We start from the raw sequence: 18,618 nt of genomic DNA on the forward strand, positions 1-18,618 counted from the left end.
AGTTTTCAAGTTATCATTAAAGTCACGGTGTTTGATGCCGACGACCCGGGCCTTCGTGGTCTTATTTTTTTGTTTTCGCCATGTTATAACCAAGTATTAGACCATTTGAAGAATAATACCTTATTGGCCGGCTGGGAACCTCTGATACCGTGCGAAAACCCACGAGAGCTTACCAAAATGTTTACACACTACAAGTATTAGTCCACTGTGGCTTCTTGAAAAAATAAATTTGAGACAGACCCGTTTTTGAAAAATTGTGTATTTTTACCGGGTTTAAAAAAACAGCCTCCTCGCGTATAATGTCGTATACAGCTGCACTTACACGGTCGACCGCACGCCGTGTACACTTGAAGTATGGACGGCAAGTAAAAAAAAAAACAAATTAAACAAAAAAATATTTGACCGCGGTATGAACTATTATGATATTTTTGTACCGCTACCGAGATTGGCCACAAGCGGCGGTGTTGGCGCGTTGGCGATTCGGCCGGCGAGCACGAGTAGCAGCCCTTCCGTGGGCAGATCTGTCTTGATGACGACTCGTGCCGCGGTGTACGTGCGTTTCGATAGCGACGGTTGTTTTGCACGTGTTAAATAGACAATCGGCAACGGATTGCCCGACACACGGTGGTGATGTTTTGTGTTTGTATTGGGAAACACGATCAGATGAACAGGAGAACTGCTGAAATTCAAGTGAGTCACCCCCAAAACAATTAACATAACGGCTTGACTTTAAGTTCGTCACCGTCCCGTCGATGAAGTACGAGGTTTATCGGATTACATTTTGTAGCATATATGTCGAGAGAATTGACCGCGGTAAACTATGATAAACTATTGTTTATCATAGTTGTTATAGGTTTTTCATTTTTTTTTTAAATAATAAATATTTCAATAAAACGTTTAATAAAACTGTTTTTACAGGGATGTGCGCCTTGTTTATTATTTTCGTTGTTAGTGTATATTTAACATTCCCCTCCGGCCATCCATCGATTTAAAAACAATAATACGATTTTCATAATGTTACACTGAACATTTTATTTAACGAAATAAACATAAAACGGTGGGCTTCTGCGCAAAATTTAATAAAAGAAATCAGTGCTTAAATTATTTTGGAAGTTGAAGAAACCAAAGTAACCCCTAGTCGTTTTAGGTAAACTTATAAAAATAGGTATATACATTTAATATGTCTATATCTTGGTTCTTAAGAGACCGAACACACCTTAAAGTTTTGATTTTCAATAAGACTATATTTTTACTAAACTATCTTCATCACTTTTTCAATTTTGATCTTGTGATCGCCATATTTTTTACATAATTTTGAGAGAGTATTGATTTACTTGTCAAGTGGTCTAATATATTTTTGCCGAAAATTAACATAGCCTCTTTTAGATTTATAAAAATGTTTACTTTTAAATTACCAAGTTCACACAGCTTACAATTTTTAAGAATAAAAAATTGTAAGCATTAATTTATGCATTAATTTTATTTATGAATAATTTGCCAAATTCGTTGTACTAATTACTCTAATATATCAACCAATATTCATGCGTGTCACATCTCATGCCTTTAGAACTGCACTCTCTAAAGAGGCATTACTTTTGATAAAATTTCAACTTTCAGATTTTTTCCTTTAGTTGCACTATAAGATCTATCTTTGTGCCAAATTTCACGTTTCTACCTATACGGGAAGTGTTTTATAATTTTGATGATGAGTGAGTGAGTGAGTTAGTCAGTAACAAAAATTAAAACTTTGAAATTCTCCCCTTTTGAAAAGGCTCAATAATAAGGGCTTAATTTTTTACAGTAATCTAAGCTACTTAAACTTAATCTACGTTTTAAATTTCAAAAGGTTATCTTAAGAGGAAACAGAGATATGTGGGTTAGAAAAACAGAGTGAATTGGTTCGTGTAAAGATACACTAGCTTTGCTGCAACTTGGCTTGACGCACTGCCGTGCGCTTAAATTAAATTGCAGTTATCATGTGAATTCAATCTTTTTTTTTTGGCCAACTTGAGAAAATGTTTCTGCTCTTTTAATAACCCTAAATCCTCTGTTAATTCAATTGATTTAAATGTCAGTTAAGGAACGTTATTTCAAAGAACTAAAACCTAATCCGCGGCTTACAAGCTTTTTTATGTGTTTTCATCGATTCACCTCAAAGCGAAACGCTTTGAAAGAATAGCAGCGTTAGGAATAAATATTATTATGAATGTTTAAAACGTGTATAATAATTAAAAGTATTAATAAAATCGACCACCTAACTGAAAAAACAATTTCCGAGTACCAAAAATGGCTTTGATGTCTGAATTTTAGTTATTTTTCACAATAACATAAATATTTGACTTCGGTTTTTTTTAATGTTTTTTTTTGTCAAAAAATAAAATATACATATGAAGAACTATTTATTTCCCTCACCTTTTATACAATTTTTTATTATTATTGAAAGAATTCCCTTCTTTTCTTCTATGCTTTATCTCATAACCCAATCAATCCACACATCCCTTTCAATTTATTTACATCTATTTCTATTTACCTTTATCGTGTTGCTCCTTAGGTGACTCTTTTTAGTCTATACAACTGCTAACAACGTATTATTTCAGTAACAACTATAAATGTTTTGAATATTTCTGCGTACTAAAGAAATTATTTATTTTGATTTCCAAGACAAATTAAGTAAGGGTAGATAACTCGAGTGCGTATGTTTATAGTATTTTGTTTGTACAATAATGTGCACGGCGCTTTAGTTTAAGCAAATTATCACGATTCTAATGTTCCGTGGTAACGCTTAGACCCTTGGCACGCCTTTGAATATAAATCTGTGTTACGGTACCTTATGTACTGTTGTCTTATTCGCCAAAACAAATAAGTTGGTCGGTACGGAAACCACACAAATGAGTGTTCGAACCGTGCGGGCTAGGCACGTTTTCAAATCAAACCCGAAATTCCTCAGACCGGCTGTTAAAGAGAATACATTACACATACTTTTTTAGTAAACCTAATATCGCCCGACAGGTCGGTGCGTATCGTATTATGTATAATACTTCTGTGCTTAGTTATAATGGCCATGTTGTAGCAGTGTTTCAACAAAAGTGAATTTAGTAGTATTAAATTTTACATGTAAAAGCATAAATGTGCACTTAGCCATAGATGTTACCGTAACGCAATAGTGAACAATACTGAGCTAATATATAATGGCAAAACAAAAATGTAATTATTATATATTAAAAACCAATTTGCTGTATACTTAAAATTACCCATTAAAATTTTGAAATATCATAAAAACCTGTTTTTATCATTTTTACTGAAGCGGTTTATAAAAAAAAAAAATTGACGCACTAAACAAAGTTAGTATTTTATAATACAAATCCTGAAAAATGTATGGATTTTTGTTCTTGTTACATACAAAAAGTTCAAATTTCGTTGTACAGTGTAATCTATATATTTTTATCTCAGTTTCAGGAACTAAATATCACAAAACCAAATAGGCAACACAAATAAGTAAATGTGATTTGATTGTAGTCAATTGTAATTAATACAATAAACTGTCAGTCCAAAAGTCCATAACTATTATACTGGTTATTATGGTCAAGAGTGTAAACTCCGGTCCTATGGTCTTGGGGTAACATACCACAATTAGCTGTAGGTACTAAATTAACCCTTCGGCAACATTTGATTACAATACCTACTTGTTTAACATACAACTATATATAGTCAACCGAGAGTTTACATATTATTTGAAAACATTACTTTGGCGTGATTGTGTGATTTTGCGAACAGATGCTGTTGTTGCAAATGACTAAACAATCCAGATTGCTTTGATTGGAAACGTTGTACCTACACTGGTGCACCGTTGTGTTCTTTTGTCAAATTTGTTTTAGTGGATTCACTATTCACTATTCAGCTACACGAGAATTGGAACAATAATATTGTTCTATAGTTAATAATTATTATATGTCACTAAAAGCACTACTAAAGTACCACGGACCTCCTCTTGGCCGACACTTGAATGAAATCATACATTATAATGTTCATAGAGAACCAAGCTTGTATAACACTTAATGATAGGTACACAAGTTAAATCAACTTAAAAATAACAAATAGCTCAGAAAGAACTGATTAATAAGAGGGAGACACGTCCTCAGGACCGAAGTACCGTAGGTAGGTATAGTTTAGTTACTTTAGCCAAATATTCCAAAATATGAACTTTATATAATATATTATATAATTATGTATTTTAAGGTTTATTCTGGCAATGATATAGAACCATTTCTTGGCATGCATAAAAACCGCCAATAATAATTAGCTTATAGAACAATATTTGTATTTACTTAAATTACATTTTTATTTTTTATTTTTTAATATACAATCTGTACAATGTATAGCACAATAATAGTGTATGTGTTAATATAATACAAAACATGTGATACATTTGATAAAGAAGTCGGCCATTAGTGGCACTTAAATTTGATACTTGAATTAAATAAAAATAACATTTTTTATCATAGGGTAATATTATAACAATTAAGGTATAACTAATATATTTTTTTAAGGATTTTAAGAAAATTATACATGTATAACTTTTAAAATTATAATATTAAGGAAATGCTATTGAAATACTTATATTAAAATAATATGTTTCAATATAATATTATTAAAACATTTTTTAAGTATATTAATATGGTGTATGTTGAAGTGATAAAAGTAATATTTTTAATATTTTTTTTTTATTTTAAAACTTTTTATTTTAATTGTTTTTTTTCTTAACTATTGTTTAGTTATTACATTATATGAAATCTTAAAATTTCGATGTTTTCACGTTGTTCATTTTCATCGAAAATAAAGTATATACCACCAAATACCAAATATGCTGTATTAGGTTATAATTTCAATTGTTATAATATCACACTTACACCGGTGCCATTTTTATCGACACCAGAATTAACCAATATTTTAAACCCGATGCTTGCTACTCGCACTTTTTCAAACGACAACATTGTTAAATATAAACTTTTATAAGAGATACATTTTGTTTTTGACGTTTACTTTTACTAAAGTGAAAACGTACCTATTGCTGATTATCCATTTCGCGTTCCACTGCAAAGTTTTAAACGTTTCGATTCGTCAAACGTCTGTATCGGCCATAGAAACAACCGAACAGTTTCGCAATTTCCATGTACATCTAAAGGAAAATGTCATAAATTACACTTAAAGTTTGTTGATAGAGATTTTGGGCCATGAATCATCGGTTGCTCTCGAAACGTATTATTTGGACATCTACCAGAATATCGTCCCAAGTACAAAATAATACCATTATGTACAGGTTTTATTAAAATTGGAAAAATTAAATTCCGTTTTTACTTTATTGCGAATGTATGTTGTGTCGGGAAGTGTATTTTATTTAATCCAGTCGGGTCTCCTCGCCGAACACTAAGAGGGCGTTGTAACAAAAGGAAAAAAAACAGTATAAAAATATAAGTTATGACCGACTAAATGATTGTGTATTATAAAACTAACAATAATACGATTGTTATTACTATAATATGTGAATGTCTGGCATGCATTTGAAACAGTTTCCTAAGTAAACGAATTAATTTCCGAACGTGTATTAAAACGTCAGCCGAATGTGTATGGCATATAAATGAGAGTTACGCAAACGACTTAAGTGATAAAGTTTTTGCTTACATTATTGTTATTAAGTATGGAGACATTAAAAATAATATTCGACTTGTCGCGAACTGAAAACGTAATGCTCGTTTTACTTACTTCACGGCCAAGAAAAACGAACAAACTTTATAAATTGTGCAAAATAATCTTTATGTGCGGTAATAAATTAAACGAAATTGTACATTACACTTGAACTGCGAACCCATTAAATGCATCGAGCGTGAAATAAACATATTAAGACATCTTTAGCCCTGCTTGTTTTGATGTAATTCATTAAGTCACACGGTTGAGAAAAGTAGTGAGAAGCTGATAACACAAGGATACTTACCGTTAGCGCAATAATAAGTGTAATAATAATAATTGACCGTTACCGGCTAAACTTGTAGACTTACGTTACCGCCTTAAAGAAATTGTAATAAATTATGAGTTTTTTTTTTAACTGGGTGACAGGAACACTTGCTAATTATTGCTGGAAGTAGAGTTTTAGATTTTAATTAACCACATATATTAACATTTTTGTAGGCTTGAATTCAATCGTTGTACGGATATTATCTTATTAGAAAAACCCATAGCAAGACAATTACACTTGACGATAAACGATTGTTGACTAAGTACTACTTCACTGGATGTTATGTAAGGACCGTCGTAAAATGGATTAATTTTCTGGTAAGTCAATAGTCAACACTTTATGTAGATTTCAAAACTTTGCATTTTACTCGAAAAGCATACAGCGAACGTTAAAAGATACGTTGTAATATACAGTCTAATGATCGTTTAATTTATTTTCTGTTAAACTTTTCGCCAGAATCTTTTAGCCATTTTTTTTTTGTTGGTCAACCCAAAATTATTGTTTTATATCAGCTCCATTTGATCATAAAAAGAGCAAAATAAATATTTTAGAATTTCAATTTATTATACAAACGAATTATTAAACAAATTTAATGTTAAATCTTTAATTAAATACTCGAAATCTAATACTGGTTAGGTTATAATGGAAATTATTATTGTTTTGTATAGTTTAAAAAAATTGCAAAGCGTTAGCTTATGTAAACCGATATTTTGCTAATTAGGTCTATTAGTTAGATTATCGTATACCTATCAAAAGTGTGTGCTATGAAGCGATTTAGGCAATCACAAGGTGAATCTGTCCGATTAGAAAGTGTAATATTTAAATACCTAATATATATATTGTTTTCGTTTTATAAAATCAGGAATCAGGAGATAGTGGAGTAGCCAAGAACTTGTCAAGAACGGGTTGAGAGTTCCCAAAGAGTCAATTAAACTAATTTGAACGGTCGATTTCAAAGCAATAAACTAAAATTAATAATCCAAAAAAGGCGTTGTCATAAGAGTCTTCTAAAATAACTCATTATTAAGCTCAAATATATAACCCGGGATAAGACAAAGTATATTCAAGTCTAATTAGCAGTATCAATCGAAATATATTAAAAACGAAAGATTTTGATGAAAAACAACGCCAAGATCTAACCGATAATTTTATTTAATATTATTATGGAGCGATAATTAGTAGACATTCCTATTTGCATTGTACCAATTTTGCAATTTAAGAATATATCAGGTTGAATTTACTGTAATTTAATTTGTTAATTTAAGATCAATAATAACAGCTATGAATTTATAAAAATAAAACTCCAAAAGTTCCAACAAGTTATACTTCGTAGCTAGTCCCTATTAGTTAGTATTAATAACTATTCTTATCGCTATTATATCTCTTATCAGTTTATTTCACATTACTTTCCTTATAAGTCACCATTATAATTAAAATCCTATCTTTTATCAGCCTTTTGACATATTTCCTTATCAACCGACATTCGTATCAATCGTATAACTATTTTATCTTTTTCGGTTAATTAACTTGTATTTCTCCTTATTGTAAATCAATATTGGTGGAGTTGTGAAACTAAACCACGGTATAAATTCTAACAGCGTGAGCATCCTAAATGAAGTAATGTCTTCTTCTAATCGTCTTTAATAACCTTTGGATTCGCTAATGTCGTTATCAGTTCTGAGCTTCTAATGCATTTATAGAATCGAAATGTCGTGGGATTTATTGAACTTATTTGCTTGCGGTCGCAGTGAAAATTGTGCCAGCCGAAAGATACATTACATGAGGGGAATGAGACGACAGAGGCCTGGATCAACTGCCACTGGTACCACATGCTTGTATACACATTACCGTGGATTACTCGACGGTTGATGGTCGCGCGTATAGAAACTTTCGTCTGTATTAACTTAATACGTCTTATCTTCCCTGTGTGTGCAGTGTGTATACAAGTTTTTGTATACTTGAGTTTTTTCGGTCTCTTGCGACCTATAATTACGTTTCCGATCAATGATTTGATGTCTGTATAACGTATCATTTCGAAGCATAATATACACTTATATATTGAGAATATGTACAGTACAATATGTGCTCTACAGCCACTGGCACACAACGCTCTTTAATATATTTTGTACACCTTCAAAAAATCTTTGAACTAAATTTTAGAAGTGAGGTACTTAATTGTGTAGGTTATACATTTTTTTTACATTTCCTAATTACGAACTATCCACAAATTGTATTAACTATTAATAAGCTATTAAATAAAAAAAATCCTATTTAAAATTAGTAACTTCATGTTTTTGTAATCATTTCGAAAATTAGTAATTATTGATTTATAGTACCAATAGTGAAGAGGGGGAGGGGCGAGGAAATATTATCCAGATAATCCAAACATCTGTATTTGTTATGTAAATACAATCCAAATTATCTAGATTTTATGACGATTTTTCGAAAAACACATTTGTTTTATTCAGCAACTAGTGTTTATATACCTAGTAGCAAGTGCAAACATTTTTCTGACAACGGCTACAAAATAAAAGAAAATCATTTTAATTTTTCAACAAGCTTAGAAGTAGCCACTGAAATAGGTACTTCTAGTGAACATCTAATTTTTACAAGTTTAGCTAATAAATCTTTTGCACCTGTCCAAACCACAAACACGAATAGGTTGGTAATATATACAAATTAAATGGTGCATTATAATATTTTGCTTTAAGTTATAAGACATTTTTGCCATCACCCAAAGAGCAAACAGCACCTTATACCTATACCGGTATACAATTATTGCGAATACGGGTGTTAGATACACGACCGTTTGACGATGTGCCCATTATTGATTTGTGTGATTGAAAAAAAGAAACTACTACGCGGTGCTCAAAAATCAACACACTTGAGCCTCAAGGTGCCTTTGAAAGTGTTCAATATTATGTTAATAATATTCATAACAAGTGGCAAGCTTCAAGCGCAGGGCGATGTCGTGAAGCAAATAACTAATTTATATATACTACTCAAAATATAATACTATTCACAAGCGCCTTATATTTCTTAACACAGTAGGTACTGAATACAATTAGCGTCATTTGTGAAATTAAATTTAAGCATATATTAACTATAAGTTAGCTATTTTAAAATGTTTTTTTATTGGCAATTTCGTAAAATACATAAATTCAACGTTCCAGTCATAATCTTAAAACGGCTATGGTTGTTAATTATTAACACTTTAGGGTCGGTGGAATAATATTACAAACTAAAGTAAACATCTGTTCTTTTTACTTAGGTCTTATCGCCAGCTGCCGGCGTTGTCTTGGAACAACAGCAGTAGATAGTATCATTAACAGAGCGTAGACTCTACCACCCATACCAATCTCTAAGCATAATGTACGTACATTAATGTAAAAAAAAACACTACCTATATATGGTAGGCCTACCACGTACATTTTTTATGTTGCAAATTTTTTTGTGAAATTTATTTTTGTTTGCTTAGGATAGGAAAATACTTTAGATTTAACAACCAACTTATAATTTTCTTAGATAATTTAACTTTTAAGCAATAACATATTAGATATTCTATTTGTTCACTATTCATATTTTAAAGAAAATATTCTGGCGGTGGTCAATATTGACAGTTATATATTCATAAAAATAAAATGTACGCTACCTGCGCTTTACGTACAATAAACTTAACGTTTACTTAAAGTTACTTGCCTAATAAAAATTACACATTTTTTTTTTAAGTAATAAAAAGTGAATAACTCAAGTTTCACAATAGTTATTGGATAATGTCCGTTGAAGTATAAATTCTGAGTGCTGAGTGGAGACGCTTCGGAAAAACGACATAGAGCAATATTTTTGTCTTTGACCAAAGTACGGACGGCCGTTTACCGATCATTAATTTCCGTACAAGCCATTCTTGTACGCTGACAGTTCGGTGGCACAATGCACAAGGTAATCTGGCGGATCTCATTAGTTAGGATAAAAAATAGTCAAACCCTTACAGGAAGTGCCATCGGAATGGCCAAAAGAACATATTACTCACCTCCGGTGTCGTTTCTCGTTACATTATTATATTACAATCGGACCGCCTTTACGGTGTTGGCTTTGCATGGATTTTCGGTCTGCATACCGTGTATATACATCAATACGATTTTGATTTATTATTATATATATTTTTTTTTATTCTTTATGGTAGCCAAGGAAATGAGCGGACATAAAACGATGTCTCGGACGGTTTTGTGTGTGTGTGCACTGCTGTAACTGGATCGGTGCGGCATGGCAGTCAATCCCAGTCGTGAAGGCTTGGGCGAGCTAGTGAGAGAGAAGAGAAACTAATAATAATAATAATAATAATAATAAAAAATAGGGAAAAAAGGGAAACTACCGGATATAAAATCGAGTTTACCACCCCCTCCCCCCTCCCAGCACGACTCGAAAGAGCACTACACACTCATTGTTGTAAGATATAAATTCGAATCCGTTACGTGGCGAGATAGCGCCGCCGAGACGAAACGCGTCGTTCGATTTGCCCGTGAAATATCGTTGCCATCCGTCTTAAGTCCTGTGATAAATGATGTTCCTGGCGATGCGGCACGCGCCCTTACCGTGTCCCAGATTCATTTTTTTTTATTTCTCTTATAACGCGTTATTTGTCTTAATTTATTTTCGAAATCCTGCGGTTCCAACGAACTCGCGTTATGTTGTACTACAATAATAATATTATTGTACTGTTTGTAACGCTGTATCGACTATTATACCCACATAGCCACGGCCGAGTACGTGCCCACGTCGTTTATGTGTGCCTCCACATTAATGTGTATTATTGTGTCTTGAGCTTTGCCATTGTGTCGAAAAATATTTAAAATAGTCGTTCTTGGTATGGCGTCAATCAACAACCTCTTGTTGAGCTAAGTGGTTATAAACACTCAACAAGTGCTGTAAGCGAAACCAGCATCTAAACGATTGCACGCTATAACGCTGATACACAATCGTGATAAGGGCGTGTTTAATCCTTTGGCAAAAGTCGGACAAGAATAATTATTGAAAACAAAAAACATAACAATTTTTTGTTGAATACTCTGAAAAGTCTGCTCAGAGTGTAGTAAAATACCTGAAAAACTCATTTGTGTCTAGATACCTACAGATAATAGAAATCGATACGTTATTATGAGCAGAGGGGTAAAATATATTCATATAATATATTCATACAAAATCTTGCTCTATTCATATTATATCAAAATGCACCTGTACCAAATATATTATGTAATTTGATGGGATTAGTGTTTCTCAATAAAAACACTTGGTCGTTGGGCAAACTTGTATACTTATTTAGGTTGTTCCAATATAATAACTTATTATTTTCCAAAAATTAAATTGCAACTAATATCATAAAATATTGACAACAACGTGTATTTTATATTTTATGATAATTAGGTTTACCTAACAAATTGCGTTATAAATGCCAATATGTTATAGCATTATGTACAGCAGAGCAATAGGGAGGGCTATAGTGTGAGTTAATTATAGATTCAATCTGAAATTGCGTCCCTGATCTGTTATTATTTGGACTGCTGGTCGACTTGCTGGTTAGTTACACCCCACGGTAACCAAATACTTAAAGCCGCTTGACATCAATCCCCGGCTTCATCACTTCATGTGGTTACTATAAATTGTGACGTAAGTTTTGTTATTTAAAATACAAAAGAAAAAATCAAAACAATAAATAGTTTACAATTAGAACAAAGGCTTACATACTACGGCCGGCACAAACTGTGGTGGACGTTAATCAAATAAGAAATTTATTCTTTATTTTTTATTCGATTATGCATCATTCGATGATATATTTATTCTTAGGATTTTAACTACGATACAAAGCTAAAATGACTAAAAAGCTAAACCATTTAACTCGCTATTTTTTTCAAAAATAAGTTTACAATATTTATTACTAAATAATTATTACCAATTGAATGATGCTTAACGGAAAACAATGTATACCATCGAAATATGTTGTAGTGTATAAAGTTTAATGTTGTTCTAGTTAAAGTTAGTTACCATAGTCATCATAATACTACCTATATTTTGCATTTCAATTTATCTATTCTATCACAAAATATTCACAAATAAGTTAGGCAAGTGTGGTACCCATATAATGAGAGGAACCGCTGACTCCTGTAGTTTTGATTAATCTCTTTACTTGTTGACATGGTACATCGGTAGTTGGTAGATACCTATTCTAGCTATTCTCGAAGACGAATAGCTACGGGCGGCAACTTTTGGCTTACACAAACAATATAACTTAAAGTTGTTAACAAACCGCTCGATGACTATCATAACACATGTTGCGTCCAAACAACCACTAGGTAAACGTTTTGAACCGATTTAACAGATCTGCATCGAAACGTCTTTCAAATATAGCTGACCGTACGCTGACTTTCAAATAATAGTTGCTAATATATACTAACCTATTTTGTGCCTACAAAATAAAAAAAACAAAGAATCTTACTCGCTTTAAAGAGAAGGAGGGGTTTTAAGAAATTCTTGTTTTCAGACAATTAGTAAGTAGAGGCATGCCTAATCTAATAATAATACTAAATATTAATTATTAGTATTTTTTTACGATGAAAATTATAGTTATTCAAATATTTTTATTATATAATGCCTCAATTTGTACATAATATTATGATAATAAGAATAATATATACACTATCTACAAATAAAAAATATTAATGACCTATTTTTTAATTACTTTTTATTATCTATTCCAACTGCCGTTTTATGCAGCTGACTCTCATGTTTATTGCATATCAATAGCGTTTTCTATCTAAATTTCAGTTCTGAAACCCTAATGGCTCTATAAAAGCTAATCGCTCTCTCAATATATAAATTGCATTTAAACTTTAAGAATATCTCATTAACCGTATCATAAACGCAGTTTTCTTCAATACAGAAAAGAAACCACAGATCGCAATAAAACCCTATAACTATTCGGGTTATACATTATTTAAGTTCATAAGAGGTACAAAATATATTATCCGAATTTGTTCAAAAAGACTTAATAAAAAAAAAATGTATTGTAAAAAATGCAAAAAGTTTCCTCCCCGGCGGGGAATCGAACCCCGGTCTCCCGCGTGACAGGCGGGGATACTTACCACTATACTACCGAGGACTATGTGGAATAAGTTGAAAATAATAGTAAATAAGTATAAAGGCCTTGGGTATCTCATTTAATGTTGTAGGTATAATTTGTTTTTATTACCTGCAGGCTATAGACAGTTTAACAGCTCATAAACCATAGCCATTAAATAATTTATAATTTATTAGACTGTATTAGACTATACCAACAAAATATATTTTTTATTTAGTCTTACCATTGATGTATAAATATTATAATCAATGGTCTTACTTAACAAATGAACCATGACCCAACCAGCACGAACAAATTTTTTTCGAATAAATTAATTAGAAAGTTTTTAAAAATGTCAAAAATATTTTATTAATTGTCATTAGTTTTTTTAATGCCAGGTAACACTTTTTTCAAAATCACCTTCGTCCTTGAGCTAATATTATCGTTAAGAGGACGTCATAATATCTTAAAAATAATCGTAAACACGTGTTTATTGACCTGAACTTAAAGCAGAATGGTCATAAAAATAAAATGTTGATACCTTTAAGGAGAACTTTAACTAGGTTCTTTAGTTTTTTTTAGGAACAAATTTACCTTGAATACAAGCATATAAAAATTTTGAAAATATAAATTGTGAATGTTGGGTTAATAATATAAAAAAAGTCGACGAGAGAAACTAGATAAAGTTTAATTATTTTTTAATATGTAAAAAACAATATCTACGATTATTATCTAGTCAATAACTGAGAATATGCGTAGCTATATTTAGATGAAAAAAATGTATTAAATTGCTGTCAATTTGAAAATACATGAACTTATATTTTGAGGGATGTAGTTTAATGGGAAAGTGGCCTGAATAAGAGCATGTATGGTTAGGTCAACTATATATAGGTAGTATTATAGAATGTGTGCGACGTACCTATGTGTTGTTTTCTTTAAAACAATTCAAAATATTAATTTAAAAAACAAAAAAAAAAATGTTTTACCATATCACGATAAATCTTATTTGGATCATAGTACGAAAGTATGTCTATTGTATGAATTGAATAGTTAGTGCCGTAGTTCCTGTCGTTAAAACGTCTTGGTAATTGACTAAGTAATTTTAGTTTTGGTGTTGTACTTGTGTAATATGCTCCTTGTAAGTAAAACGACATCCACATAAATTTCTAAGTTTGTAATTTATGTTCATATTATACACAAGTGCTCCGTTGTAAATTATAGTTAGTCCCGATAAGTACATCTTAACAGTTTGTACAGCAAATAAATACTGAAATTACCATTTCACTTCACAACATTTTTGAAATACTTATACTGGTTACATATTCTGTTATTAAAAATGTATGTCACATTCTTTTCCGTTGTACACTTTCCACAGTATACCTATATTGGGCATCTTCATATCGCTGAAAAACAGTGCTTGAATTGGACAGAAGAAAAATATATCTAATAATTCAACTAAGACCTCAAAACAAAAGTGGTATTACACTAGAATATTAAACCTTACAAATCAGGTTGTAGTACACCTGTTACCTATTAATACCACACATACACAATCCTTTGAAATCTTTACAAGACTTTATATCACGTTTATAACCTATGGTAATTTTTTTATTAAAAATGTCTATGTTAATACATTTTTTTCTTCATTATGTTCATACAGTTATAAATAAAATTAATTGATGTATCTGGGATTAATACATCACATACTAAATATTAATTGGATTATAAATTCTATACCTACCAACTGTATAATTAAGATATAATATTATAAAGCTTCTACAAAAAGAAACATAAACCACAGAATTGTCATGTCATTGATTTCTTTTAGTTGAAAATATATGTTTTATGTTTTTTTTAATGAAATATTATAATAAGACCCACACAATAAGTTAAGAATATAAACATTTTCTAAAAATGTTTCGTGGAAAACATTAATGCAATTATTGTTTGATAGTAATTAAACATAATCCGAGACCCGAGTACAGTTTATTATTCAATTTATATTTTCACAAACTTTAAAAAATGTTTATATTTTTGAATTATTGTGTTGTAGTATTTATTTATCCAATCTCGAATTGCTTTGATAGTTAAAGATAACAATTTACAGTACAGACTTCGTGACTTAACGCCAATTGTTTTTTTTCCCCCGGTTAACTTTAAGTTTCCTGCTCCTTTATAACACGAATGAGTAGGAAAAAATATTTATTTTTTTATATTATAAAATATGCAATACATTATGCAAAGAAGGAATGGAAAACTTTATTGCTACGTTTTTTCGACGTTTAATTCGTTCGACGGGGCCAATATATTTAAATTATCGAGCGACACGGTCTCGCTGTAAGGTAGGCGAAAAGTCAAAGGAAAACAACACGATGGCGGGTACTTATATCATCGTAACACGTACCTGTTTAATTTCCCGTCCAAAAGAGCATTTCTCGAGATTTGTATTTAATTAAACCTTATCCGCGATAACGCAGCCGCGTTTCTTGTTCCTCTTGCTCTTGTCACTGGCAAAGCCGCCTAAGGACTTGTTAAAACTGTCTAAAAACACCTGACAGGTTTCTTGTAATCTCATATTGTACGACCTATGGCTACTGCGGTGGAGAAATAAAGTTATAGTTTTACTGGGAACGAACGACCATGGCGGAGGTAATTCCGGTTGGTTTCGAGACTCGAACGCGGTTTTCATTTTAAGGGCGACCGCACAAAATGTCCCCCCGAGGCGTGTCAGAAATGATCCTCTTCTCCCATTCCCTTGCCCTCATCCGGTTATCTTTCACTTGATATAAACTTATTGGAAAACCGCTCGCCATGGCTCTTGTAGTGTAACGCTTCCACAGCAGCTATGGCACAACACCCCAGGGTAGATGAACTTATCGGCAACTTTTTATTGTTTACCATCATCTTCTCCAGTGTACGTCGTGTGGGATAAGAAACCGTATCACTATAATACACTGTCAAACGTTTGTAAATGCCACAACGGCCACAGCCGATAGGGCGTGAATGTAGATTATCCCAAACCCGTTCACAGCTTCACGCGCTAAACGATTTTGAAAATCGCTTAGATCAATAATTCGATAACGCCATAGCCGCGGGTTTAGTATGTCCGTGTTATGTATGTACATAATAATCAATGGGTGAGCGTTATGAATAACATAAAAGAATAACGCCTATAACTATGTCCTGAAATGTAATATAATTTCAGGACGGAGATTTAGCCGTTGTTTCTAGCGTTTACCATTTTACAAGATATACAACGCACTTCATTACTCATTTCCAATAGGGTATAGGATGAAATAAAAATCTTATACTTGTCTAAATTCTTCCTTCTTCGCCGCTTAATCGCATCCTTCATTCCATACGATTCCTCGTTTTTTACGGTAATCTAAATCGGGGCTAAAAAACGTTATTATTACAAACGCAAAATATCGAAAATTTATCAAAATCGTTGTGTGACGCTGCATAAGTATTCCGATTCAAACCTACTATTCTGGAGCACCTTGTTTCAATACCTGTGATACTGTTTTTTTCACTAGTTAAACTTCTAGTTTTTATACATTTGACACTATGGTTCATCGCAAAGGGCATGTCTCCTTAAAGTGCATTCATTTCATAGGAAAATATATAAATATATTGAAATTTCCTAACTAGTAATTTTTTTTTAGCTTACTGTCCAGTATTCAAACGTCTATTCAACATGATATTTGATTTCAAACCATAGTTGTTAGTTGTATAGGGATAAAATTGTATAATGCGTTATACAACAGTATCCTATTACTTCTAACATCTGACAAAGGCATTAATGGATTATGTTCAATAAATATAATACAGTCTTTATTATCTGACATCATAACGAATACATAATTTGTAGCAGTCTGTTTTTACAGACGAGAGTTCTGTTGAAGGCGCGACATATTATTTATTATAAAGACAAAGAAGACAACGAAAATATGCAGCGGTTAGCACTTGGTTACATTTTAAATGTAATTTGCTTACAAATCCGATGTGTAGGTCGGCGAGGTATTAAAGAACATAAATTAATTGTGCTCAAGAATTGTGTTAATTGAGTTTGAACTTGATTTGAGTTTTTATTTCAGATGAAGTCAGTGAAAATTAGCAGCAAACTTAGTTGTTAATCTACTCGGTTGGTGATTTGTAAAACTTAAAATGGAACTTCCGTCTGACCTTCGCAAAGGCTATCCACATTTTATTAATAATTATAAAAATAATTTATACGTAAAAAAATAATATAATAACTGACATTTGTATAGGGTTGGCGAAAAAGCTAATTTGACGTATAACTGAAGCACAAAGAAAGTAAAGCGAGTGCTTGCAAAAAAAAAAAAAATTGAAATGAGTCACAGTTTAATTTATTTAGAAACATATTTTATTTGTAATTAAAGTATAATTTCAAATACTAATTGAAACAATAAATACTTTTATTATTTTTCTCATGAAAAAATTATTTTCTCCGTTATTATACTTCTACATCACCGCCAAGTTTTTCGAAACGCAGACTAAACAAATTGGTCTCTTTCTACTAAATATAATATGTTTCCCGGTATAGAATTTAATCTCTCAGTGTCTTTTTAAGCTCTGTTTCTGAGACCCTGAGACTTTGCTTTTTTTTGTAAACGTTTTTTGGAATGATCGACTTGCCAATTACTAATTTTTGTATTGCTTTCCCTCGACGGTTTTCTATAGTTTATAGTAAATTATATTTTTTTAGTTCTATTTTTTATTTATAAAAATAATTTTAAAACAGTATAAAAAATATATATATTTGAAGCCCAAAGGTATACCAACGGTATAAAGCTTATACCAGAAGAGCACAAGATATCTTTCGTTTCGTTTCGATTTTTTTTTAGTTAGAATGTATGTTTACACAACAAATTAAAAGAAACTAAATAACCAGCATTTGGATTCTTTTAGATTAAATAATAAATCTATATATTTACTCATAGGCACTTTATATATTAATTATTATCATTATTTTGCACAATAAAATATTTTTAAGTACTTCATAAGTACTTTGTACAAAAATGTTTTTCCTTAATCTGATGCATCTTGTTTAAAAAAACACCACCATCCAAATCACTAGTCTAAACCGTATTTTTTTAGACTACTATCTAATTTTTCCAACATTTTTGTTTCGCGATTTTTGCTTCCTTATAATATATTTAGACGATTTTATGGTTTTATTGGAAGTGTGGCTATCCGATTTGAGATTTTAATAATTTATTAGGATAACTTATACTTCAAGTGGGAGTGGATTCACTGGCTTGTTTTATGGGCTTCGACTACGGGAAACTAAAGTATTGGCTTTATAGCAAAGGGTTTTTTAAACTTTTGTTCCAAAGTTCTGCGTGACTGGGAACAAATCGCTTTGCTGTTTATCCAGTTAAGTTTATAAAATTATAAAAAATAATTGCCTAGAAGCAAATTAAACTGGAACGTGTTGAGAATTACGAGAAAAACGTTATACGCAATACTACAT

General features: G+C 31.4%; 1 protein-coding gene and 1 non-coding gene across 5 annotated transcripts in view; one reads left to right on the forward strand and one right to left on the reverse strand.

Annotated features, from left to right (window-relative positions):
• Window positions 1-522: 522 nt before the first annotated feature.
• Window positions 523-18,618, forward strand: part of LOC126845695 (leucine-rich repeat-containing protein 4C-like) — a 93,321-nt gene continuing 75,225 nt past the window's right edge. For 3 of the 4 annotated variants that reach the window (XM_050584520.1, XM_050584518.1, XM_050584521.1), the window contains exons 1-2: window positions 523-690; window positions 6,184-6,327. The gene's annotated coding sequence lies outside the window, so the exon portion shown is untranslated. The remainder of the gene's footprint in view (window positions 691-6,183; window positions 6,328-18,618) is intronic. The other variant, XM_050584519.1, reaches the window with a different exon arrangement.
• Window positions 13,092-13,163, reverse strand: Trnad-guc (transfer RNA aspartic acid (anticodon GUC)). Its single transcript has one exon. It is a non-coding gene; the product is annotated as a tRNA-Asp (tRNA).

Source organism: Adelges cooleyi, unplaced genomic scaffold (assembly GCF_023614345.1).
Source record: "Adelges cooleyi isolate 19-005CV unplaced genomic scaffold, UGA_ACOO_1.1 ACOO_flye_CR_arks_rails_tigmint_CR_PRNA_8, whole genome shotgun sequence".
Lineage (NCBI taxonomy): Eukaryota > Metazoa > Arthropoda > Insecta > Hemiptera > Adelgidae > Adelges > Adelges cooleyi.